The following is a 24,690-nucleotide window of genomic DNA, read 5'->3' as shown; positions in this document are numbered from 1 at the left end:
ATGTTTGGGAGTCATATAATTGCTAATGGTTCCATAGCTCTAGGGAAGGCTGAGATGAGTAAAGGGAGAGGAGGCTGAGGGTGCTAAGATCAAGGAGGAAATCCGGAGAGTATAACAGTAAAACCAAATTTAATGAAAGCAAATTTCTAAAAGAAACAGACGTGGCCAGAGATGAGAAAATTCAAGTAAGGTTAAAGATGGTGCCCTTTAGAGTGCTAATTAAGAACTTTTTATGAACTTACTGAAGCTTTTTTTGGTGGAGTGGTTCAAGTGGAAGACAGATTGCAACCATCTGAGGATGAAGCAGGAGGATCAGAAGTTATATCAGTGAATGTAGACTACCCTCTGAGGAAGCATGGGTGTGAACAAAGAAGGTGATGACCCCATAATTAGAGGGGAATGTATGCAATTTTATATCTCCAAGACTCCACTTCCTCACCTAGAAAAGGATAAAAATAATGCCTGACTAGCGATAGTGTCGTGAGGATAAAAATCTATCACTCATTGAATGTACTTGTGTCCTTTCACTGAATCAATGCTCATCATGTTTTCATTTTCATATCTGTTTTTTAAGTTTATTTATTTTGAGAGAGATGGAGAGAGTGCGAGCCGGCAAGGGGAAGAGAGAGGGAAAGAGAAATTCAAGCCAGCTCTGCTCTGTCATTGCAGAACCATGAGATCATGACCTGAACTGAAATCAAGAGTCAGACACTTAACTGACTGAACCACCTAGGTGCCCTTCATTCTCATCTCTTAAATCATAAAAGTCAGGTGAATAACAATGCACACAGTTGACTGGCTTTGCATTTCCCTAACTCAAGTTTGTTTGTTTTTTAACTGTATATACCTGAGTTCGATCCCACAAAATAACAACATATAATTTCTTTAGCACTTAGAACAAGAACAGGTTTTGTCTGGGAATAAATGGAGTTAGGAGAGAACATTTCTCCTCTTGCCCCACATTATAAAGTGAAGAAACAGACTCAAGTAGAAATTCTAGGAGCAAATGTCACTTGCTTTATGTGTCAAACTGATCCACTGAGAATTCTCATTCTGGATTACTTCAATATGCAAACATAGTTTTAGATCCAACCCTCAACATCTCTATCCACTTTTCCTTTTTGAATTGAAGATTTCAAAAGACCAGATGAGCCTGTGTTTACATAAAGTCATACAGCCATGACTGTGACATAACAATTGTTGCCAGCTCATAGGGCAATAGGCAGAGAGAAGCAGGGAAGGGTAAGTCCACAGTGCAGCTGCAGGAGGCAGGTAGCTACCTGGAGTTATTCTAGTCAAATCCAAGCCTCGAAGTTCCCAAATTTCCCAAGAAGACAGTAATAGAGACCACAACCCAGGGTTTATCTCTCATGCTACCAAAAATTCTGCAGGTAAGAACACGGGGCTTCATCTCTTTCCAGATAATTCGACAGAAAAGGTCTGTAGTGCAGCCATGTCTAACCTAAGAGATGGGATCAGATAGTCGCCAAAAAAAACAAGAAAACGAAACAAAATAAAACAAAGAAAGAAAAACAGATTAATCGAGGAAAAGAAAAATACATCATCCTTTTGGAGATTTTTAAAAATTTAAATATGCCTTTAATTTAGCCTAGGCAGTGGGAATTTCTTGAGTGTGTATGTGAGTGGTCTGTATATACACGTTGTACTTTAACATTTTGGAACTTATCCAGATATTTCAAATACTAATTTTGGCAGAATTTCCCTTTAAGGATATCCTGCAGAGAATTTGTTACTCACAATTTTAAGTAAAAATTGACAAGGAGTGCTTTTTCAGCCCAGTAGGAGTCAGCTACGTGCACATCACAAGACTTGTAGGAAACCCACTCACCCTCCTATTTTCTTCTACAAAGTTAAAAAAGCTGCAATTGGGGGGACCCTCAGATAGCTCTAGCGGTTCCTTCTGTTTCTTTTGGAGTTGACATTTGGATGTGTTGAAGGAAAAAAAATCATCATATATTCTCCTTTCCTACTCTTTAAATCACAGGAAGAAGCAGCTTAAGAAAAAGTAAGTTTTGTTTTCTTTTCCATGTTTCCTTTGTGGTTTTTATGTGGTATTTTGGCGTTCATTTTTTTTTTAAGTATGAGCAACTCTTATAAACTTTCTAGAAACCACTTATGAGAACATTTTTACTTGGCAAGTAAGTGTATATCTTGAAGTTTCATAGGAACTTTAAAAAGCCAGTTGAGCCAACAGTTATTAAATTTTATAAGCTGAGGTTTTCAGATTTCTGACTTCAATAATATGTGTGCGGGGGCCACATAGTGGCCAGATAACTCTTTGGAGTTGCCTCCTGAGTTGTGAAAATGGCTTTTATACAAGTTACAGCTTCATTGCCATAAAACAAAACAACAACAGCAAAAAAAAAAAAAAAAGGTGGCAGAATTCTGGGGATTTATTTCGCTTAGTTTCTTTGAATGACTAACTTTATCACTGTGGTTATTTTATGGCTGGGTTTATATATTCGGAGCACAATTTGAAGTCATTTACAGATTTGAAGTGAGTGAGATTCCTGCAATTTTCAAGAAAAATCTGCGTGCTTGTTCCAGAAGCAAGCTTAAAGACCATTCCTTTTTGTAAAAAATTTTTAACATTTATTCATTTTTGAGAAAGCACAAGTGGGGAGGGGCAGAGAGAGAGGGAATCACACAATCTGAAGCAGGCTCCAGGCTCTGAGCTGTCAGCACAGAGCCCGATGTGGGGTTCGAACCCATGAACCATGAGATCATGGCCTGAGCTGAAGTGGGATGCTTAACTGACTGAGCCATCCAGGTGCCCCAAGGCCATTCCTAATGTTAGGTTTTCTGAGATTGAATTGAAATGTCTGTGTGTCTGGCCCATGCAAAAGTATACATTCCATATGTGTTTATGCTTTTTCCCTCACTAGTTTAGTCAGACCGTCTTTGATATCTGTCAGCCATTTGAAAACTAAGCTGTTAGTTTGGGTTTCAAACATGTGGAAACTGAAAAGAATCATGAATAAAATGTGTAATTCTTATAAATAAAATGTAATAAAATCCTCACATCATTTTAGCTGTCATTTCACACTCACAGTATCATCATGTATAAATTCGAGCATTTTCATCGGCAAAGCCTATAGATTAATATTTAACACAAATATTGCAAACATGTATCTTACAAGATATTTCTTAACATATTTGTTATGATATATGCCTAAAGCCATAATCCAAATTGTTTGATGGGAAGGTAAACTCTGATGTCTGTTTTCTACACTTACTCAATTTCCACATGTTACCATTTGTTACCAATACTAAATAAGAACAGCAGATTTGAGTTTCAATGTCATATCACCTCACTGACAAGTTTACCTTTGATTTTTATTACACTTGCCAACAACATTTTGAATGAAGGTGGATTAATTTGGGTTCCTTAAACAAGCCTCGCAACTTTTGACTATAATATTGAAAATAAATGTTCATCTAGAACATGTTGGGAAAGCTTTATTTGTTTTTTATGTTTTCAATCTAGGAAACATGATTTCTTTAGAATTGAAAGCCAAATACTTGGGTTCACATGGGAAGTTCTCAGTCAGATGACAGTTAAGCAAACTTGTATTTCCATGTTCTTGTAATTGTCTTTTTCCTCTCTGATCGTCATCATTTTTCTTGGTTACCTTTTGGTACCCTGGAAATGATCAGCTTGAGCACTTATCTATCTCCACAGACTACAGATGCCCTTAAGAATCTCTTAGAATCAATGGACCCTCCTTTTAAAAAAAAAAAAAAAAAGCCCATCGCAAATAGATTTTTCAATTACATTCCTGGGGTTGATAGATGCCTGAAATCTGCCCTTGAGTATTCCCTGAGGTCCTTATTATGAGCCACTGGCTTCTATGAAATCAGAGACCTCAGCTTCAGACATATCTTGGTGTCAGTGAGTTCACCAAAAGATTTGGGCTACGAGTGGAAGTATGCCTAAACTGTCTCTCTAAACTTTCTTCACTTGAAGACTCGGAAGGCTAAGGTAAGGATTTTAGTTTAAGGTTTGGTTTTTTGTTTGTTTGTTTGTTTGTTTGTTTGTTTGTTTTTTAAGAGAGAGCAAGAGCACATGCAAGTTGGGGAGGAAAAGAAGGGGAGAGAGAGATGGGGAGGGAGGGAGGAAGAATCCCAAGCAGGTTCCATATTCAGCATGGAGCCCAATACAGGGCTTGATCCCACGACTCTGGGATCATGATCTGAGCAGAAATCAAGACTCAGAGCCTAACTTTACTGAGCCATCCAGGTACCCCAAGTTTAAAGGTTAAATTTTAGGGGCTCCTGGGTGGCTTAGTCGGTTAAGCGTCCGACTTTCGCTTAGGTCATGATCTCGCGGTTCGTGGGTTCGAGCCCCTCGTCGGGCTCTGTGCTGACTGCCAGCTCAGAGCCTGGAGCCTATTTCGGAGTTTGTATCTCTCTCTCTCTCTGACCCTCCCCTGCTCACGCTGTCTCTCTCTCTCTCTCCTAGAAATAAATAAAAACATTAAAAAAAGAAAAGGTTAAATTTTAAATCAGTTGCTTAGTTAATTCATGGCCATACTTGTCCTGGGCAGTGTGTACTGGAAACAAAAGTGGAGTTTTCAAGGAGCAGAACAGTTTGGAAAGCAAGGCTTAGGATGGAACGCTGGTAGGATTAACCCATTAAAGACCCCAGAATGTGGAACAGATGACTGCAGAGGAGTCTTCCTGTTTCTCTGGCCATCCTCCTGTATCTCCGTACCTACCCACTGGTAGACTGGAACACAAAAGGAAGATCTATACAAGTGCCCATTACCCTTTAAGGGATCGCAGTCTTTAATCTTCCCTTCTTTAGGGGCTCCTTTTATCGGCACTCAAACATGCTCAATTTCCTGTCTTAAAACGTTTCTCCTGGGGCGCCTGGGTGGCTCAGTTGGTTAAGCATCTGACTTCAGCTCAGATCATGATCTCACAGTTTGTGGGTTCCGGCCCCACATCAGGCTCTGTGCTGATGGCTCACAGCCTGTTTCAGATTCTGTGTCTCTCCCTCTCTCTGCCCCTTCCCCACTCATTCTCTGTCTCTCAAAACTGAATAAATGCTAAAAAAAAATTTTTTTTAAATGCTTCTCCTTCATTTCTGAGCTCCTCCAACTCCCCTCTTCCTCAGCTTCATAGATCAATATCTCGAAATGTTTTCTACACTCTATTAATCTCCGCTTCCCGAGTCCCACTTCTCAGTCTATTGTAATCTGGCTTTAGTCCTCATCAGCTTTTCCCTGCTCTCTCGGAGGTTATCAATCACTAGTGTATTGCTAAAACCAGCAGACATTTCTTGTTATCTATTCAGTGTCTAGAATCAATTTTACTCTATTCTCCACTTTCCCCACTTTGAGACACTCTTTACCCAGGGCTTCCATGAGATCAAACTGTTACTTCTCTCCCATGAAAACCACTCTTTTTGGTCTGATTTGCAGATTTCTCTTCTTTTCCCCTGTATCCTAGACTCCTTTTCTCTTTCTGGGCAATCTCACTGCTTCATTCATCATCTGTTGTATAAGCTTATGAATCCAAAATCTCTATCTCTAGCTGAGATATCTTTTCTGAGCCATAGACCTATATGTTTAATTGTCTGCTGAATGCATAACTGCCTGAGTAGTCTTGGACCCCAGTGAATTAAGTGGCAGAGGAGGAAGGGGTATCAGGGACAAACCAGGACTTGCACGAAGACCCCTTCCAACATACCCAAGTAATTTATATGGTTTCCCTGCCATTAATATGTGGTTTCCAGAGCTTTCTTTGGCCCTGGCTAAACAGCTCTACGTGGCTACCCCCAAAGTCTTCTCCAATCTCATCATTTAATCTAAAAGTAAATTATCATTTCTTACTCCCCACCCTATTTCCCTCAGGTATACTCTTACATAGTAATTGACACCATGAGGAAACCAGTTGCTCAAACCAGAAACTTGAGTAACTAACTCCTTCCCTCCCTCAATTCAAATACTCAAAGAATCTCTAAGCTCTTGCAAGGCTGCCCTCTGCATTCTACCTATGTCTCTCCTTTTTTGTCACGGCCACCACCCGATTTCAGGCTGCCATCTTCTTTTACTTGCTACACAGTAGCCCTTTCACTAGTCTCTGCCTCCAAGATTGCCCTCTGCTACTGCAGGCTCTATACTGAAGCCAGAGTGATTGACCTAAAACAACTGGTGTGAAAACACATTTGACTATGCAAACCTCTTACTTCAAGCTTTTCCCTGACACTCCACTGCTCTTAAGATGATGTCCAGATTCCTTCTCAAGGTTAAAGAGAAACAATAATAGAGTATAGGGGATTACAACAGATCTCTGCAAACTTTAAAGTGCTTGGGTAGGACCTGGTCTTTGTTAAAATGCAGATTCTGGTTCTTTAGGTCTGGGTTGGTGCCTGTGTTTTTTTACATTTCTAACAAGCTTCCAGATGAAGCTGATAATCCTAATCCAAGGACCATGGTTTGGATGGTCATGCTAGATTGGCTGAAGCTCAAGTCCCAGTTGTGTAACTCCCTAGGTCTGGGAACTTGAAGTTACTCCTATGTTTCATCTTTTCCTTGTATATAAAATGGAGATCATGATGGTGTACCTTTTTCTTAGGTTTGTTATGAGGAATAAACATGTCACATTAAAATTACTTGTAGGGCACCTGGGGGGCTCAGTTGGTTAAGCATACCACTTCAACTCAGGTCATGATCTCACAGCTTATGAGTTCGAGCCCTGCATCAGGCTCTGTGCTGACAGCTCAGAGCCAGGATTCTGCTTCAGACTCTGTGTGTGTGTCTCTCTCTGCCCCTTCCCTTCTCTCTCTCTCTCTCTCTCTCTTTCTCTCAAAAATAAACATTTTTAATTTTTTTTAAAAAAATCACTTGCAACAGTGTCTGGCCCAGAGTAAATGTTGAATGGCCTTATTATGGGGTGCCTGGGTGGCTCAGTTGATTAAGCGTCCAACTTCAGCTCAGGTCATGATTTCACGGTTTTTGAGTTCAAGCCCTGCGTCAGGCTCTCTGCTATCAGCTAGAGCCTGGAGCCTGCATCAGATTCTGTGTCTCCCTCTCTCTTGCCCCTTCCCCACTCACGCTTTGTCTCTCTTCCTCTCTCAAAAATAAATAAGCATTAAAAACATTATAAAATAAAATAAAATAAATGGCCTTTATTATCACTAGTCAAGACTTTGCATTACTTAGCCTCTACTTCCTTCTCCAAACCAATTTTACTACGACATTGGTTGGTATGCATGCGCACACATGCACACACACTTTTGCCAGACTTACCAAATGACCTTCAGCAAATTAAGAACAGAACAAATGCCTCTTTTCAGCCAAGCTTCCAAAGGCACTTTTTGGCAGAGCCTCTGCCTACAGAGCTAACTCAACTCAGTCACCCCCATCTTTTGGATCTAGGCTTAAGTGCTGCCTCCTCTGGGAAGCATTTACAGAACACCCTCCACCCAAGTCCATATTTCATATCACTTTGAGTATTCTCATATTACCAGTGTGCCTCCTGGTCTCACATTATAATCTCATTTATTTATCTGTCTCTCCTATAAGACTATCTGCCCCATTAGAGTGAAGGACTGTGGCAATTTTGCTGTATTTCTAATATCTCAAACATTCTTGCAGGTTGCAGGTGATCAGTAAAGAGTGAATGCATTTTAAAGACACATTTCCAAAGACCTGTAAAATGAGAAATGGAGTCAGGGAACAGAAAGCTTTAAGATCTGGTTTGAGTAAAAGGAAATATTGAATGTAATCCAAATGCTGCTTCTGAGTTGGACTGTTAGCACACTAGAAAGAGACAAAGAGTTCTAAATTCGTAAAATAAATAAACAAGGCTAAAAAGTCAATGCAGTGGTGATAGTATGACACAGAGAGTCAAGGCTTTGAAGTCTGGTCCATGTTGAGTCTTCTGTGAACTCAGGCAAATTAGTTTGCTTCCCTGCCTTAAAGATGGAATAAAAATACCCATTTTGTAGAATTTTGTATTAAAGTAATAGTAACATTTTTATTTTACTACTTTTGTTTGTTTCGATTTTTTATTTAAATTCTAGTTAACATACACTATAATATTGGTTTCAGGAGTAGAATTTAGTGATTCATCACTTACTTATAATACCCAGTGCTCATCATAACAAGTGCAATCCTTAATACCCATCACTCATCTAGCCCATCACCCATCCACCTCAGTTTGTTCCATCAACCCTCAGTTTGTTCTTTATCACTAAGAGTCTCTTATGGTTATTTTTATTTCTTCTCAGATTCTTCTGTTACAATACTCTTGCTACTAACAAAGATTTGAGATATTCTTTGGTTTGTTCATTTTGCCAGAGCAGTACTCACCAAATGTATTCTGAGTTTTATTTTTCAGTAGATCATTTTGATACACCAGATTCTCCCCTCAACATTATTTAAGAATATACTTCTTGGTTTTATTTACAATTTAATCACAATTATAGCACTGAAGACGGTGGGAATGGGCTTCTGGGCTCCTTATATCCCAGCTTGATTTTGTTCTCTTCAATGATTCCTTACAACTCTCCATAAGACAATTTAATTAATATGGTCACATTACCCCTAATATGTTTTAAAAGAGTATTAGGAGCACCTGGGTGGCTCAGTCATTTGAGCGTCCAACCTCGGCTCAGGTCATGATCTCAGAGTTCATGGGTTCCAGCCCCAGAGCCTGGAGCCCATTTCAGATTCTGTGTCTACCTCTCCCTCTGACCCTCCCCTGCTCACGCTCGCTCTCTCTCTCTCTCTCAGAAATAAATAAAACATTAAAAAAAATTTTAAAGAGTATTAAGAGTTGCCCTGATCAAGATATCAAACTATTTTTTTTCAGAGCCAGAAAGTCATACATAAAGGTAGTTTATTCATTCATACATTCACTAATTCATTCACCAAGTAGATCAAGCCAGTATAGTAGCTACAGAAAAATTGGTCAAATTGTTTAATTTTCTTTATATCATGGATCTATGCATTATGTTGATGACCATTTCATGAGTCTCCTATGAAAAAGGAATAATCTATCATAAATTTTGACCAAATGTCTCTCAGTATAGAACTAACAATACTTCAGTTTTGTGGAAAATTGTTTCTGAACATTAAAATCAACACTTCTTTAGCAGACTCATGGGTATAATTTGCATGCAGGAAAGAAAAGAAAAAGCATCTGACACCAAAGGCTTGCTACCTAAACGAAGTAAAATTTAATTTTAAAAAATGATTTCTGGTCCTATAATTACATTCAGTCTATCAATTCATTCTCTTGAACACATTTATAGTTATACTATCATAGAAGATTCTAATCTTTGATAGTTTTTTTTATCTGAACTGTACTCTAATTTTGTTCATATTTTATTTTCCTTATTATCAAAGAGATACATCATATAATTTATGAAATACTGAGCATTTTTAAAAATCCATAACTTCAATCAAGAGGCCTAACATTTGAGCATATTTTCTTCTAAACTGGTTTTCTCCTCTTTAATAGTATTTAGCAGTTGAGATCACACTGCTTATTCACTGATACTCTATTTTTGTCCTTAAATCAATATCAGAACCATTGTGCCATGTCATTACTTTCCAAACACCATATTAATAATATCTAGTATCATTTTAAAAATCATTTAGTCAATAATTTTGTATTCTTTTAAGCAGTGTATAGAAGGCCCTTTCAAGTCCTAAACTTAAGCATAACTGAACAAACACTCAACACAATATAACTAAAAAACACAAAATATACTTTGAAACTTTAGATCAGGGATCAGTAAACATTTTTTCTAAAGGGCCAGATAGTAAATATTTCAGGCCTGAAAACTACTCAAGTCTGCCATGGTAGTTCAAAGGCAGCCACAAGGACACCTAGCTGGCTCAGTCAGTGGAGTGTGCAACTCTTGATCTCAGGGCTGTGAGTTTGAGCCCCATGTTGGATATAGAGATTACTTTAAAAAAAAAAAAAAAGCAGCCACAGACTGTATGCAAATTAAAGAGTATGGTCATGTTCCAATAAAACTTTATTTAAGGACACCGAAATTTAAATTTCCTATCATTTCACATGTCAAAACATTGTATTCTTCTTTTGTTTTTTGTTTTTGTGTGTGTGTGTGTGTGTGTGTGGCTTTTTTGTTTTGTTTGTTTTGTTTTTTGATCATTTAGAAATGTAAAACCTGTTTAGGTCTCAGGCCATGGCTAGATTTAGGTCCTTGGGCTAGAGCTGGCAACCTCTAATCTAAAACCTGATTCCCAGAACCCTGGTTTCCCCAGGTATGAGAAGCATCTGTGAACACATGCTTATGTACATATTCTTAAATGATAAGTAGTTTTCATTAGATGCTAAATAAATTCATAAACTAAAATGTTTAAAAATTGCTGTTTCAGATAATATACATGAAAGTACTTTGTAAACCATAAATCATTATCAAAACACCTATTGGTACTTCACTCTTGATGTTAATCAGTTAAACCCCAAATGATCTGAAAAAAATAATTAATAGAAATAAATATATGCCATTATCAAAAGTGCACCTGAGAAACTGATATTCAAAATCCAAAACCCCGGGCTCCTGGGTGGTTCAGTCGGTTAAGCATCTGACTTCAGCTCAGGTCATGATCTCACCATTTGTGGGTTCGAGCCTCACATCGGGCTTTGTGCTGACAGCTCAGAGCCTGGAGCCTGCTTCGGATTCTGTGCCTCCTTCTTTCTCTGGCTCTCCCCCGCTCTCACTCTGTCTCTCAAATTAAATAAATGTAAAAAAAATTTTTTTAAATAAGAATTAACAGCCATTCTGAAAAAAAAGAGAATTAACAGCTATTCTGTCTCTCAAAAATAAATAAATGTAAAAAATTTAAAAAATAAGAATCAACAGCTATTCTGAATATATTAGAATATTTATTGTTTTACTTGTTTTCTGACTGAGACAAGAGCTTACAAATAATGCTATTCACTCCTTCATTTTGTTTTTAAGTTTTAAACTACAAAGGTAGCATCATCAGAGAATCCTAATTTCACATCCTGGTTAATAAAAGCCAGTATGTACCTTACTAACTCTCTCTCTGTCTTCCTCTTTCCCCACATATCCGTACACACAATACAACAAACAATAATAAGAACAAGCCACCTTTATTGTAACTTATGTATGGATTTGAAAGTTCCACTTAATCACATATCTCTACTTTTAGAGTTCTAAGACAATTGTGAAGTAGACGCAGGTGTCATATGTGAAAAAACTTATTACCAATTTTATTATTCTTAAAGTTGAATTAGAAAACAAGGTTTTTTCAAAGACTGCCCCTCCCAGCCTGAATTGAGCTCACTCCCAGAGGAGATAGAACATGGGCCCTGCAGGTGACAGTGCTCCTTCCCACTGCCAGGTAGCTACAGTGAGTTGTCTGGAGGGAGAGGAGCAGAGCTGAGGCCTGTGCACAGTCAATTCCACCAGAGTGATGGGAGAGACTGGGTTACACAAGAGAGGACCCTTTTGCCCAGTTGCTTATCAGTGAAGTCATGCTGCAAGTATAACAGAATCAGTGAGCCAAGGTAGGAACACTTATCCCCAATGATTTCAAAAGAGCAATGACAAGTATAGAAATTTGGGAAATAAGAGCTTCTATTATACGATTTTTAATTCAAGAAAACATTCCCAATTTTTTTATAAATTTAAGTCATCCATGTAAATTGCAGAAATGTCAAATAAGATTTTTAGTTAACAGTGTATGTTGCAGACCTGCTTTTACAGTGTGGTCTTCCGTTGACCAAGAAGCAAACAGTAGGCTAAATACATTTGTAGCAATGAATACCTGGGTTTTTAAAGCTCTGACATGTAAAAATATTTAGTTTCATAAGTGCTGCCTTCCAGGTTTGGTTCTTAGAGCAGCTCTTAGTGTGCTCACTGGCTTGTCGTCCATACCCCTTGGCATGCTAGGTCACCACCCGCACAACAATGTGGATTCCCCACTGCTTAAGAACCTTCCCCTGCTTGGGGCGCCTGGGTGGCTTAGTCCGTTAAGCTTCTGACTTTCGTTTAGGTCATGATCTCTCGGTTTGTGGGTTCGAGCCCCGCGTTGGTCTCTGTGCTGACTGCCAGCTCAGAGCCTGGAGCCTGTTTCAGTCTGTGACTCCCTCTCTCTCTGACCCTCCCCTGCTCAAGCTGTCTCTCTCTCTCTCTCTCTCTCCTAGAAATAAAACATTAAAAAAAATTAAAAAAAAAAAAAAAGAACCTTCCCCTGCTTTTCCTACAGATTAGCTTTATTCAGCCTTTAGGACACTGCTCTAGAAGAAGCTTTACTTGAAGCTTTCTAGAAATTTTCTGAAGTCTCTAGAGTGCCCCATGCATTTATCCCAAGTGTTTCCACATGTTCTCTCTCCTTCTGCCCTTTCTTCCATCCACAATGTTTACTGAGTACTCAGCACATGCCGGTGATAATGCTAGACATCAGAAGTCTGGTGGGAACATAGAGTCTGTCCCACCTGAAGTTTACTGTTGAGCAGGAAAGATGATTAACTAGAGCCAAGACGTACTGTGGACGGGCGGGGGTGGGGGGGTGGGGAAGTACCAAGAGCCTTGCAGGAGAAATTAGAGCCAAGGTCCTCATCCGGTGGAAGAGTCATGGAGTAAAAAAAGTTATTTGTGAGTCTCTCTCCCATGCCAGCATGGACACTTTCCATAGGAGAGACCTGGTTTTATCTTCACTGCCAACACTGTGGATGGCCCGGAGTTGGTACTCCAGAGCTCTTTGTGAAAGGCACAGAACTAAAAGCACCCTGTATTCAGAGAGCTGTTGGATAATGTTGAGTTTAAAGAAATAGATTATGAAAGGTCTGCAATGTTATGCTAAAGAGCTTGGATTATGAAGGTCACAGAAAGTGGTGTGATTCAAACACAAGTCATCTAAAGACTCTGGGTTGGCTTCTATTTTTAAAAAGGGAAGAGAGAGGCTGTTTGGCTCTAAACCTTTAAAATTCTGTGGCCAAACATCTGACTTCTTTCTTCCTGCATTCATTTAACACATATTTGTGCCAAGCTCTGTTTTAGGTGCCAGGGACACAGCCTTGAACAATGCAGGAGAGATCTCTGCTCCCGTGTGTATGCCACATCCGCATGACTTAAAAATTCACACACTGAGTGATGCTTTGGGTGAAAACAAAAACAACACTAAATTGTAACCAGTATTTGTCAGCTAATACTGTGAACATTTGGTTTCCAAGGGAATAAAACAGATTTTGCCGTTTACTCTCAAAATTAGCATGAACAACCTGAGATAAACACATTGTGTTTCCAAAGGTGAAAACCACAACTGACAAGTGAGGCTGTGAGCACTTTAACTACAGTCATTTTCCTTCAACAGACGCTGACAACCAACTTTGTCTAAATCTCAAAGACCAAGAATAGATAAAAATTAAATTAAAGCTGGTTTTAAATGTCACCATACAACCATTCAAATGGTCACCCCTTCCATCACCAACAAATTTTAAACCGTCAAGGAAATTATTGATTAATGCTATCACCAAAGCACAGGATACAGTCCTGCCTTGTATTGTTTTAAATCACAGTCGGGTAGGAAGATTATTTTGCCTTAGGCAGAAATACCAGAAAAACTAGTTAACATCAACTTCCAGCACCCACTACTTACCCCCAACCCACACCCCCACCCCCACCCTCACTCACACACTCTGCAAAGCACATATATTCACATACACACACATCACTACCTCATCTTTTTAGGTGAGAATTCAGAAAATAAAACCAAATGTGGTTTGGGTTTTTCTTCCCAACCAGTAATAAGTGTAATAAACAAAAACCAATAGAAATTGAATTGCCTTGAATGTTGGAGGGGACATGTACTTGCTGTTGAGGATAATTGGTTTGTCTTGTACAGCTAGTGGTGGCTTGGCTTGAGCTCTGGAATGAATCTTTCTTTGAATGTGAGGTTGTTACCTGGTCAGTAATTCAAACCTGGAGGGTCAGTTACAAATGCTTTTTTTTTTTTTTTCTCTTGGAAAAATCACAGCAGTAACCAAACCTGTCACTGCATACAAGCTTTTTGCCCATCTATATATGAAAACAATAATAAATGGCTTCCATGAGGAGTTGAAGATCTGGACTCTGGTAGAAACCTTTTCACTAACTACTTGGTTGGCTTTAATCATCAATTTGCCTTCCTGACCTTCAGTTTTTCTCACTTGTTAGATAAAAGACACAAACTAGAGAATTCCAAAAATCCCTCCCTGCTCCTAGATTTATGGGTTCTGTAAAAATAGGATTGGATCAGAAGCATGCTTTTATAGGGAAAAATATCAAAATGACTGCATCACTAAGAGGCTTTATCTCTAAATATCTTTCTATGCCCAGAGGGGTTCCTCTTCCTGAGTTTTCCAAATTTCTCTTCAGGGCTCCCCCTCCTCCTTCCTTCCTCTTTCTCCTTATTTCTCTTTTGTCTTACCCTCCTAGTTCTAATGGTAGACATTTATTTTTAGCAAACTATTAGAGTAAAGACTAGTTGTGCAGCTGATTTGTTGGAAAATGGAAGTTAATTCTTTCTTCCTCCTTGAGAAAACAAGGTCACACAGAGCAGAGCTGAGAAACAAATTGTGAAAAATTACCAAAATGGTGGTAAATGTAAGATTTTTTAAGTGGGTCGCTAACCTGGCACCCAGTTTTGGACAATCTTAAAAAAGATCGTTCATGTTTACTTAACAACCTGGTCACTCACTACAAACTGGTAGTCTAGTCTAAAAAGAAGGTTGTTAAAATTCATGCAAACGACAGGTATGGTAATAAAGCAAAGTAATGTGTGATATTTTAAAATTTCACGTTGATTAACAATTTAGGTATTTTCTATTAAGTGCTTACAAAGTTTTATTTAGAAGATATATTTAAATTTTCCTTATCTTTCTGGAAAGTAACTATGAATGCTATCTTCAGAATTTAGTTTCTATATCTGTAAAATGAGTTGAACTGATCTATCTCCTCTAGTTCTTATATTTTATGATAAGGAACAAGAGAGTCAAGTGAAATAAACTTAGTCTTTTGATTTGTGTTAAGATTTTATTTAACTGTTAAAATAGGCCACGCGTGCATTTGGAGCAAAATGCAAAAGGTACAAAAGGCTACCTAGTGAAAGGTAAAAAACACTATCTTCCCTGTCTATCTTATCACATTGTATCTTGTGGTTTCTTCAAGGTGACTCTAGGTATTTTTAAGTGAAATATCAGTTGATGAGAAGCCAAGATTGGTTTTGATCAATACCAAATATCACAATACCATTAGCATAACAAGTTGTAAACGTTCTTAAATTTTTTTCTTTTTTCATCTATAATTACTCTAATTCCTACATACTTTCCTTCTCAGCAATGTTTATACTTGCATAGCTCCTAATTATTAAGGTATTTTGATATGTATTATCTCATTTGCTCTAAAGTACCACTTATGGATACCAGTTACAACTTTATACCTTGCAAGGAAGACAATAAATGCCATTTTTAAAACCACATATGTATTTAAGTGTTGCCAAAATGCCAAATAGGATGACGATAATTGAGTGGCTTTACAAAATGTTATTGTTAGGGGCACCTGGGTGGCTCAGTCAGTTAAACGTCCAACTTGGGCTCAGGTCATGATCTCACGGTTCATGGGTTCAAACCCCGTGTCGGGCTCTGTGCTGACAGCTCAGAGCCTGGAGCCTATTTCAGATTCTGTATCTCCCTCTCTCTCTGATCCTCCCCTGCTCATTCTGTCTGTCTCTCTTTCTCAGAAATAAATAAACAATAAAAAAATTAAAAAAATGTTACTGTTACCTGTCCCAAAAAATCAACTGAAAGTTCAGAATTTGATGATAGATTTGAAATGTCATGCATATGACAAGGGGTACATATGCCTTGTGACCAGTGCTTAGTAGCAGGCTGCTGGGCTTCAACAAGTGCCTGGGATCGCATCTTCCCCATGTCTGTGAAGGGCCTGGGAGAACTCCTCCCATCAAAGATCCAGCGCTTCCCTCCCCAGCCCTCAACAGGCTTAATAAGAGCCTAAAGTTGCAGGAACCACTAATTTTGAAAACATAATAGAAAGATCCAAAGAGAAGAAAACACTCCATGCCTCCAATCATCTGCAAAACTGCTGGTAGACTTGCAAAAAGATAGGATAATTTGTTATCCTCTGATGAGGCCAAAGAGTTCAGAGGAAAAGAAAGAGTAACTCAAGCCTCCACCCCAGAGATCAAGAAAAGAATGCTTGAAGAGAGCTTTTAGTCACTAGAGAATCATATGATGTCCCAGCAGAAAAATCCAATACTGGAGGAGCTACAGCTTATTTTCCTGGTTTTGAGCCATCATCACTTTTAATAAAAAATAGAAATCCTTTAATAATTGCCATCAGTTTTATCTAAGACATTTTTAAAGATCACCCACTAAGTAAGGGGCACTGCTCGGCTTCCAGTAGAGCACAGAAATGAATAAGACACAGTAGTTGCTCTCCTTGAGCTTACATGATGGTTATAAGAATCACAACAAACCTCCAAATCATTTCTAACACAAGATAGAATATAAATGATATCTAAGAAAAACACAAAGGAGCATTCATTAAACATATCACAATACATAATACATAATATAATACAATTTATAAGTGCCATATACATATCACAATACATAATACAATATCATAATACAATTTATATAGGTGTTTTCATACACCTTAAAATTCAGTAATGTCTGCAGCTTTAAGTCCAAGGTGAAATAGAACTTGTTGACAGGTTCTCCGAATTTCAGAAGGTCCAAAAACGAACTCTTCTTTCATCATTGTGTTTTATGAACTTGAAGATCATAAACCAACAGAAGCTATAATACACATTAATGCCAGGATATATCATAGCCAATGTATTGTATGGTTAGACTTATATTCTCAGGAAGGAATTATGTGATCGATTGTGAAATCTTATTTATTGCTCTTAGTTGAATGCCTGAAAGTTCTTCCTAACTAATGTGTTTGACTGGAGTTGTCATTTAGGTAAGTCAGAGATTTAAAAATTTACTTTGTAGAGTCTATTAGCTAAAGAATACATCTATCATTTCATATTGGCCACCTTCCAAATAAAGAGCCCTTCATTTTCTTGGACAGTTTCTAATACTATTTTATTAGAATAGACATGGTTTATTTCTTATATTTAAAAACATACTTGTTTAAAAGAAAATCATAGAAAGTATTTTTTGCTTGATTCTCCTATATTATAAAAGACCATGTACTTTTAGTTTTTCAAGATTGTATGGAGTTCAGATGAGCCAACTGTCCTGTGGTGATTGGACCACTCAGCATAGTGCCTGGGTCCATGGTTATTAACCTAACCTGTTCTCATGTCATTGTTTAAATTGAATATGTTTGTCGTCCTTTTAAGGTGAATGAATTGAGCAAGGATTGAGCTTTCTCATCTCTAATTATGGAGGGAAATTAGAATTTATTTTCAAACATTTGGGAAAATTAAATAGTCATCTTGGCTTTACCGTAATCAGTTCACAATCTCTTTAAAACACATGATATTGAACTCTAAAATGGAAAGATGAAAAAGGTACAAAAGACATTGTGTTTCCTCTCTGGTGAAGTATAGTCCCCAGATCATAGCAAAATTTTCATGTGGTCTTATGCAAATGCCTGGCCCTGTAGGGGTGATTGAGCTGATTAGTGTGTATTACAAACACGGTCCTGGTTACAGATTCAGTCTTTCCTCAGTAGACTTAGGTAGAGTTAGTTTTTACAATGACAGATCACGCTTACTGCTAAATAAGCAAATGCCATGAGATGCAAGGGGATCAGGTAGAAAGTGTTAATAGATGAATCAATGGAGCTCTCTCCTCAGTGCTCAGAAAACAGCTACTAGTGTTTACATTCTATTAGTAATAAGTATGATGAAGATGATCTTTAAATAAAGGAAGACCAACAAAACAAAACAAACTGATACAATTACTACCTTTAAGGAATTCCATAGAGTATTTGTTGAATTTCCCAAAAACCATAAATACTTCTAATATTTATATTAGATCTGCAGTGTCCCCATAGATACCGTCTGTAGGAAATGATGTTGATCTCCGAGATTCATATACAAGAAATACTCACTCTGCTGCTACCATGTGTTGACATTGTGCTAAATACTTTTAGATAAATTGTCTCTTTTAATTCAGTCTTTATGTTTATTAAACCCTGCGCTTAATCAGAACCTCAAGGCAAGGCTTTTTTTTTTTAATTGTTTATTGTCAAGTTGGTTTCCATATAACACCCTGTGCTCATCCCCACAAGTGCCCTTCTCCATGCGCATCACCCCCCTCCTCCTCCACCCCCATCAGTCCTCAGTTTGTTCTCAGCATTCAAGAGTCTCTCATGGTTTGCCTCTCTCCCTCTCCCCCACCATTTCCCCCCTTCACCCTCATGGTCCTCCATTAAGTTCCTCCTAATCCTCCTATACGTGCAAACATATGGTAGCTGTCCTTCTCTGCCTGACTTATTTTACTCAGCATAACACCCTCAAGATCCATCCATGTGGCTACACATGGCCAGATTTCATTCTTTCTCATTGCCATGTAGTATTCCATTATATAGATGAACCACATCTTCTTGATCCATTCATCAGTTGATGGACACTTAGGCTCTTTCCATGTTTTGACCATTGTTGAGAGTGCTGCTGTGAATATTGGGGTACATGTGCCCCTATGCATCAGCACTCCTGTATCCCTTGAGTAAATTCCTAGCAGTGCTATTGCTGGGTCATAGGGGAGTTCTATTGTTAATTTTTTGAGGAACCTCCTCACTGTTTTCCAGAGGGGCTGCACCAGTTTACATTCCCAATAGTGTAGGAGGGTACCCGTTCCTCCACATCTTTGGCAGCATCTAGAGTCCTCTGATTTGCTCATTTTAGCCACTCTGACCGGCATGAGGTAGTATCTCAGTGTGGTTTTGATTTGTATTTCCCTGATAAGGAGGGATGCTGAGCATCGTTTCATGTGTCTGTTGGCCATCTGGATGTCCTCTTTGGAGAAGTGTCTGTTCATATCTTCTACCCATTTCTTCACTAGATTGTTTGTTTTTTGGGTGTGTTTTTGGGTGTGGAGTTTGGTGAGTTCCTTATAGATTTTGGATACTATCCCTTTATCTGATATGTCATTTGCAACAATCTTTTCCCATTCCATCGGTTGCCTGTTAGTTTTATGGATTATTTCCTTTGTCGTGCAGAAGCTTTTTATTTTGATGAGGTCCCAATAGTTCGTTTTTGCTCTTGATTCTCTCGACTTTGGGGATGTGTCAAGTAAGAAATTGCTGCGGTTGAGGTCAAGGAGGTTGTTTCCTGTCAAAGCAAGGCTTTCAAGAGAGGCTCTAAGTGAACCCAGGAACCAGTTCTGCTCTTCCAGAATATTTTTTACAGAAATAACAGCAATTTTGCAGGAAGTAGAAAATTCAACTTATACATACTTTGAAATGCTTGTGGTTCTTTTGTGAAAAAAAAATTGTAGAGGCAAACTTAATGACAAATTAGAGAAGAAAATTGGGATCAGAATAGACAGAGATTTAGATAATCCAGTTTCATCTCTAAAGGAGTATTCTTTTGGTCTTGAAAATTTCCCAGTGAGGAAGAACATCAAGGATGTTATTAAATCAACATATTTTATAAGAGTTCTACTTCTTTTACTTTTAAAGAACATAATGTTTGATAAAATATAGTTGTATATTACCATTATATATTTTACCATTTCAGTAATAGCTGCTATAATTACATGATTCTGAACGTAATTTCTCCAAGAAAATCATCACTTTTTTTCTTTGTTAGTATCTACAGAACAAATTAACCAAATGGAAAGCTCTAGTCAGCTGTTTTGTTTCATGGGAGAGTAGTTCATCAGCTCTCAGGAGATTTAGTATTTGACCTCTCCACACAAGACATTCAGCTTCCAACAAACTGAGCTTGCAAATATGTCCCTAGAGGCTAATATCAAACATTCCACCACCATTCTATGATGCTTGTTTTAGGTTATTTTTTGATTGATGGCCTGCAGTTATGGCCTTAGTTATTTTTAAATTGTTTGTTGAGTTTTTAAAAAGTAGTGCATGAGGGGGGAAGAAAATAGCCTCCTTCTTCAAATTGGGAGCTGCAGTTATAATTACACATTTTCCATCAAGTCAAGTATACCTACAGATGACTTACCCATGACTTTTCCACTCCTACATCCCCCTCGATTCTTGAGTGGGATCATGAGCAGCTATTATTGTTCTCATTTATAGTTAAAGGACATAAGTGCCAGAAAGGTTAAATAGATTCCACAACAGTGGATAAGTTGTATGCTAGTGCTAAAGCAAAAGGTGCATCAGTCTACAGCTCCTGATTTCTAACCTAATTCTTCTCAATATGTTATGTCTTGGGTGACAAGCAACAACAGATAAGGAAGTACACACAAGTCTGCTCAACTCAACCCTCAGAACCAAGAAAATAAAAAAAAAAAAACTAAAAGTAGAACTTTTTTATACTAGTTATCCTAACTCCTTCATATTTTTTTAAATATGTGCATTTTAATTTCTTCTGCTGTAGAGCATATACTTATCCCATCTGGCCTAGTTTACACAGTCTTTGGAAGATTTATTTTTCTATATAGCACACTTAACTCCCCTAAACTTTGTCAAATTCAGTCACTCTATCAAACAACGATTCGGCTAACATCGTAGATCGCAGAAGACAAAGATCTTATGATCTTGGTAAAGACATGGTTCATCTCAAAATGTTATGTGCACAGACCCAAAAAGTCTAGTGTAACTTCCAACAGAGAATTGAAGAATCTGAGTCAACACTTCCAAAACTGTTAATGGAAGCTTATCAGTTCCTCTATTAAGAGAAAAAAGTCTTTAATAATACCAACAGATATACCACCTACTTCTGCTTCTCTGATTTCTTCCTCAGTTGGTAATGGGGGAGCCCCCCGGCTATCTTCCTCAGCTGCCCTCACAGGGAAAGTGAAAGAACTCTCCTTGACACAGACAGGCCCTTCGGGCTTTACCTTCTGTTCCCTAACCTTCATTTTCAGTCCTTGGACATATTTGCCACATATGTAATAGATACAAATTAATTCACTAGTCAAGTGGATATAGAGTATACAAATTCTTAGTTCTTTACTAAGCCTGTATCTTTTATTCTGTTGAAAGAATCTTCTTTGCATATATGTTTTCATCAATACTTCCTTGGACTCCAAGCCCTTAAAAAAACGGGAAATTTTCCAGTCATTTGTTTCTTTAGTTATAAGCCAAGTTCTGAGGTTCTGCTATGCTCGAACTTGACATACACCAATGAAGTAAGCAACGTTCTTCCTCTTTGAGGAGCTCACAAGTGAGAGAGACACACATGGACACAAAAAAACTGTTATGAAATGTGGCAAAAGAAAAATAGACATATATATGAACTTATGAGAGCAACTACTTTCTCCTGAGATATATGAGAAAGCTATGGAGAGAAGGAGTTTTAAGTGGACCTTGGTGGATGAGGAGAATCATCATGCAAACAAGGTCAGTGAGACAAGAAGGAGGTATTAGACTTTGAAAATAAGCCACAGGTGAAGGCTCAATGCCATTAAAGGATGTAGTACGTGTGAAGAATAGGGAGTCTCTGGAAGTGGCTAAACCATAGGTGGGGTGTGTGTGTATGTTGGGCAGTGCTGGGTCTAGGATGGGCTAGAGGAGGGGGAAGTAGACAGAATAGTAAAGGGTCTCTATGCTAATGCAGTTCAGACTTTCTTTTATAGTCAAAAATAAGCTGTTGGAGATGTTTCCAGTGACGGGAGATGATCAGATGCATCTGAGAAACGATTCTTCTTGAGCATGTGGAGGCGGATGTTCTGAACTCCCTGGGGAAATTGAGCTTATCATTAGAGAACAAAAGCCATGTAGTAGCAATGTGCTTGGTTCCAGTGAATAGAGGAAGAAATCTTGAGTAATATCTCCAGGTAGATGTAAACCACGATGGCCCATCAGAGATATGAGGAGGGCCTAAAATAAGATTTAAGGGATGCTCCTGAAATAGAATCAATGGGATACAGTACCCAAGAAACATATTTAGGGAGTGCAGGCAGGGAGGGAGGAGAGAATGATGGGAACAGTCGCCTCAGGAGACTAGGTGATTATACAACTATGGGTTCTGTAACCGCAGAGCATAGAGAAATATGCTTTGTTCAGTGAGGTTTCCAAAATGCTCCTGACTGGCCATCAGAGCAACAATTCAAACTAAAATCCTAAATGGGAAAATGGCCACAGGTAAATTCAGTTAAATATATTGCAAATTATGATTCTTCATCCAGTTTTTATTTCCATTCAAGTCTGGTGTATCAATCACACATTTCAAAGACCTAAATATTTTGTACTAACAGTTCCCAAGAGGATTTTAATATTCCTTACACCGTTTAGATTTAAATTCTCCCCAAGTTCTTCCCTAAAGAAAAGCAGAAACAAATCTACTTTACTGAATCAATGAAAGCCTGAACAGGCAGTTGAAACAGTCCTGCAGTACTCTCATAGGACCACAAACGTATTTACACAGGCTGAGTGAAAGTGCTTTGAATAATGGGATGGAAATTAAGCCAGGTATCCCAGCAAACTTTCAATTAAAGAACAGTGCACTTTGACCTATGTGCAAAAGTAGTGGGTATGGCATTATTTGCATCTATTTAGCAAAATTTACAGATCATGTATTAGAGACAGAAGTAGTCTTAAATACCATGCATTGTATATCCTTTCTTTTAGGAAACATAATGTGTTGATTTTATATAATATTGTCTGTCTCCATGGGGAACAAAAAGCTGTAATCAAAACTATGTAAGATATAAAAGCTATTTAGAATTAAAAAATGGTGATAATTCAACTACCTCAAGAAAGTGAAATTCCTCAAAAACGCATTGGCAATAGAGACATTATTGGAAACCAGAAGGCTCAAAGCGTATCCTTGTACATTTCAACTCCACCATAAGAAGGAAAAGCCCTCTCAGTTTTCAAACTTGTAATTCATGACAGGAAAGTAATAAGACACAGACAGCTTATCCTTGGTTTGCATAATGCTCGTGCACAAAGCTCATGCATATTGCTACCATGCTCCCACTTTGCACACTTAGTACTGTGTGAGAGAGACAGAGAGAGAGAGCGAGAGAGAGCAGGTTATTGCTTCCCTCTCCTCTCTTGCATCTAAAATGGTCCCCCTAAGGTTCCCTTTGATTCAGTCCACATGCATCCTAGATATTCCCACTTTGGACAACTTCCATGACCATCAGCAGCAGTCAAAACCCTTCTCTAGAAACTGCTACCCTATCTGGATTATGTCTCTTTTGACAAACGTAAGAAAAAATAATTTGATATATAACATTCTACTTACTTATCATCTACTCATTTTTTGAAATATTAAAAAAATAAAGCATATCATATGTAGGAAAGAATATTTACAATATATCTGCTAGTAAAAGAAATAGCAATTTATTCTAAGAAATCAAAACTTTCCTATATATTTTTTATAATTTCAAGTTTTTATTTAAATGACAGTTAGTTGACAGGTGATGTAATATTAGTTTCATGAGTAGAATTTAGTGATTCATCACTGAGACATAACACCCAGTGCTCATCACAAGTGCCCTCCTTAATAACCATCATCCATTTAACCCATCCCCTGCCCACCTTCCCTCCAGCAACCCTCAGTTTTTTCTCTATAGTTAAGAGTCTGTTTCTTGGTTTGCCTATCTCCTTTTCCTCACCATGTTCATCTGTTTCATAATTCCACATCTGAGTGAAATCATATGGTACTTGTCTTTCTCTGACTGACTTATTTCACTTGTCATAATATACTCAAGTTCCATCCATGTCATTGCAAATTGTAAAATTTCATTCTTTTTAATGGCCAAGTAATATTTCATTGTGTACACCACATCTTCTTTATCCATTCATCAGTTGATGGACATTTGGGCTCTTTCCAAAATTTGGCTATTGTTGATAATGCTGCTATAAACATCAGAGTGCATGTATCTCCTCAACTTAGTATTTTTGTATTGTTTGTGTAAATACCTATATCCTATATATTTGAAATCTTCTTTGCAACTTCTCAATGCCCCATCTAAATTCAGAATTATATAATAATAAACTGCATCCTGATTTTTGTGTTTATCTTCATCATACTTTTTTTTAATGTTTTATTTATTTCTAGGAGAGAGAGAGAGAGAGAGAGAGACAGCGTGAGCAGGGGAGGGTCAGAGAGAGAGGGAGTCACAGACTGAAACAGGCTCCAGGCTCCGAGCTGGCAGTCAGCACAAAGCCCGACGTGGGGCTCGAATCCACGAAGCGCGAGATCATGACCTAAGCGAAAGTCGGACGCTTAACCGACTAAGCCACCCAGGCGCCCCATCATCATACTTTTTAAAATAGCTTGAATAAAATTTATTATGTTTAATAACATGCTAACATATTAACATATGTTTTAATGTGTTAATAACCTATTATAATTCCTAATAATCTGTTTTGGCTGTTTTTGAACTTTATAAAAGTGTATTTAATTTTACAACCTAATTGCTTCATTCAATATTGTGAAGTTCATCTACACTGAGGATGAGTTACCTGTAATTCATCTGTTTTTATTGCCATACGGCAGTATGTTGTATGATCACACATCCACTTGTGTATCCATTTTTCCCTTTGAT

The 24,690-nt window shown here is 38.0% G+C and overlaps 1 protein-coding gene across 2 annotated transcripts in view; it reads left to right on the top strand.

The window, feature by feature from the left end:
* The first annotated feature begins 1,232 nt into the window (after nucleotides 1–1,232).
* The window catches only part of FHL5 (four and a half LIM domains 5), a 43,482-nt gene continuing 20,024 nt past the window's right edge, over nucleotides 1,233–24,690 (top strand). Inside the window, exons 1-2 of one of the 2 annotated variants that reach the window (XM_039225343.1) lie at nucleotides 1,233–1,391; nucleotides 2,006–2,026. The gene's annotated coding sequence lies outside the window, so the exon portion shown is untranslated. The remainder of the gene's footprint in view (nucleotides 1,392–2,005; nucleotides 2,027–24,690) is intronic. The other variant, XM_039225342.1, reaches the window with a different exon arrangement.

The sequence above is a fragment of the Hyaena hyaena genome, unplaced genomic scaffold (genome assembly GCF_003009895.1).
Source record: "Hyaena hyaena isolate Hyena2069 unplaced genomic scaffold, ASM300989v1 scaffold_2052, whole genome shotgun sequence".
NCBI lineage: Eukaryota > Metazoa > Chordata > Mammalia > Carnivora > Hyaenidae > Hyaena > Hyaena hyaena.
Note: the sequence above shows the minus strand (reverse complement) of the source record. Positions and strands in the feature narration are given on the sequence as shown.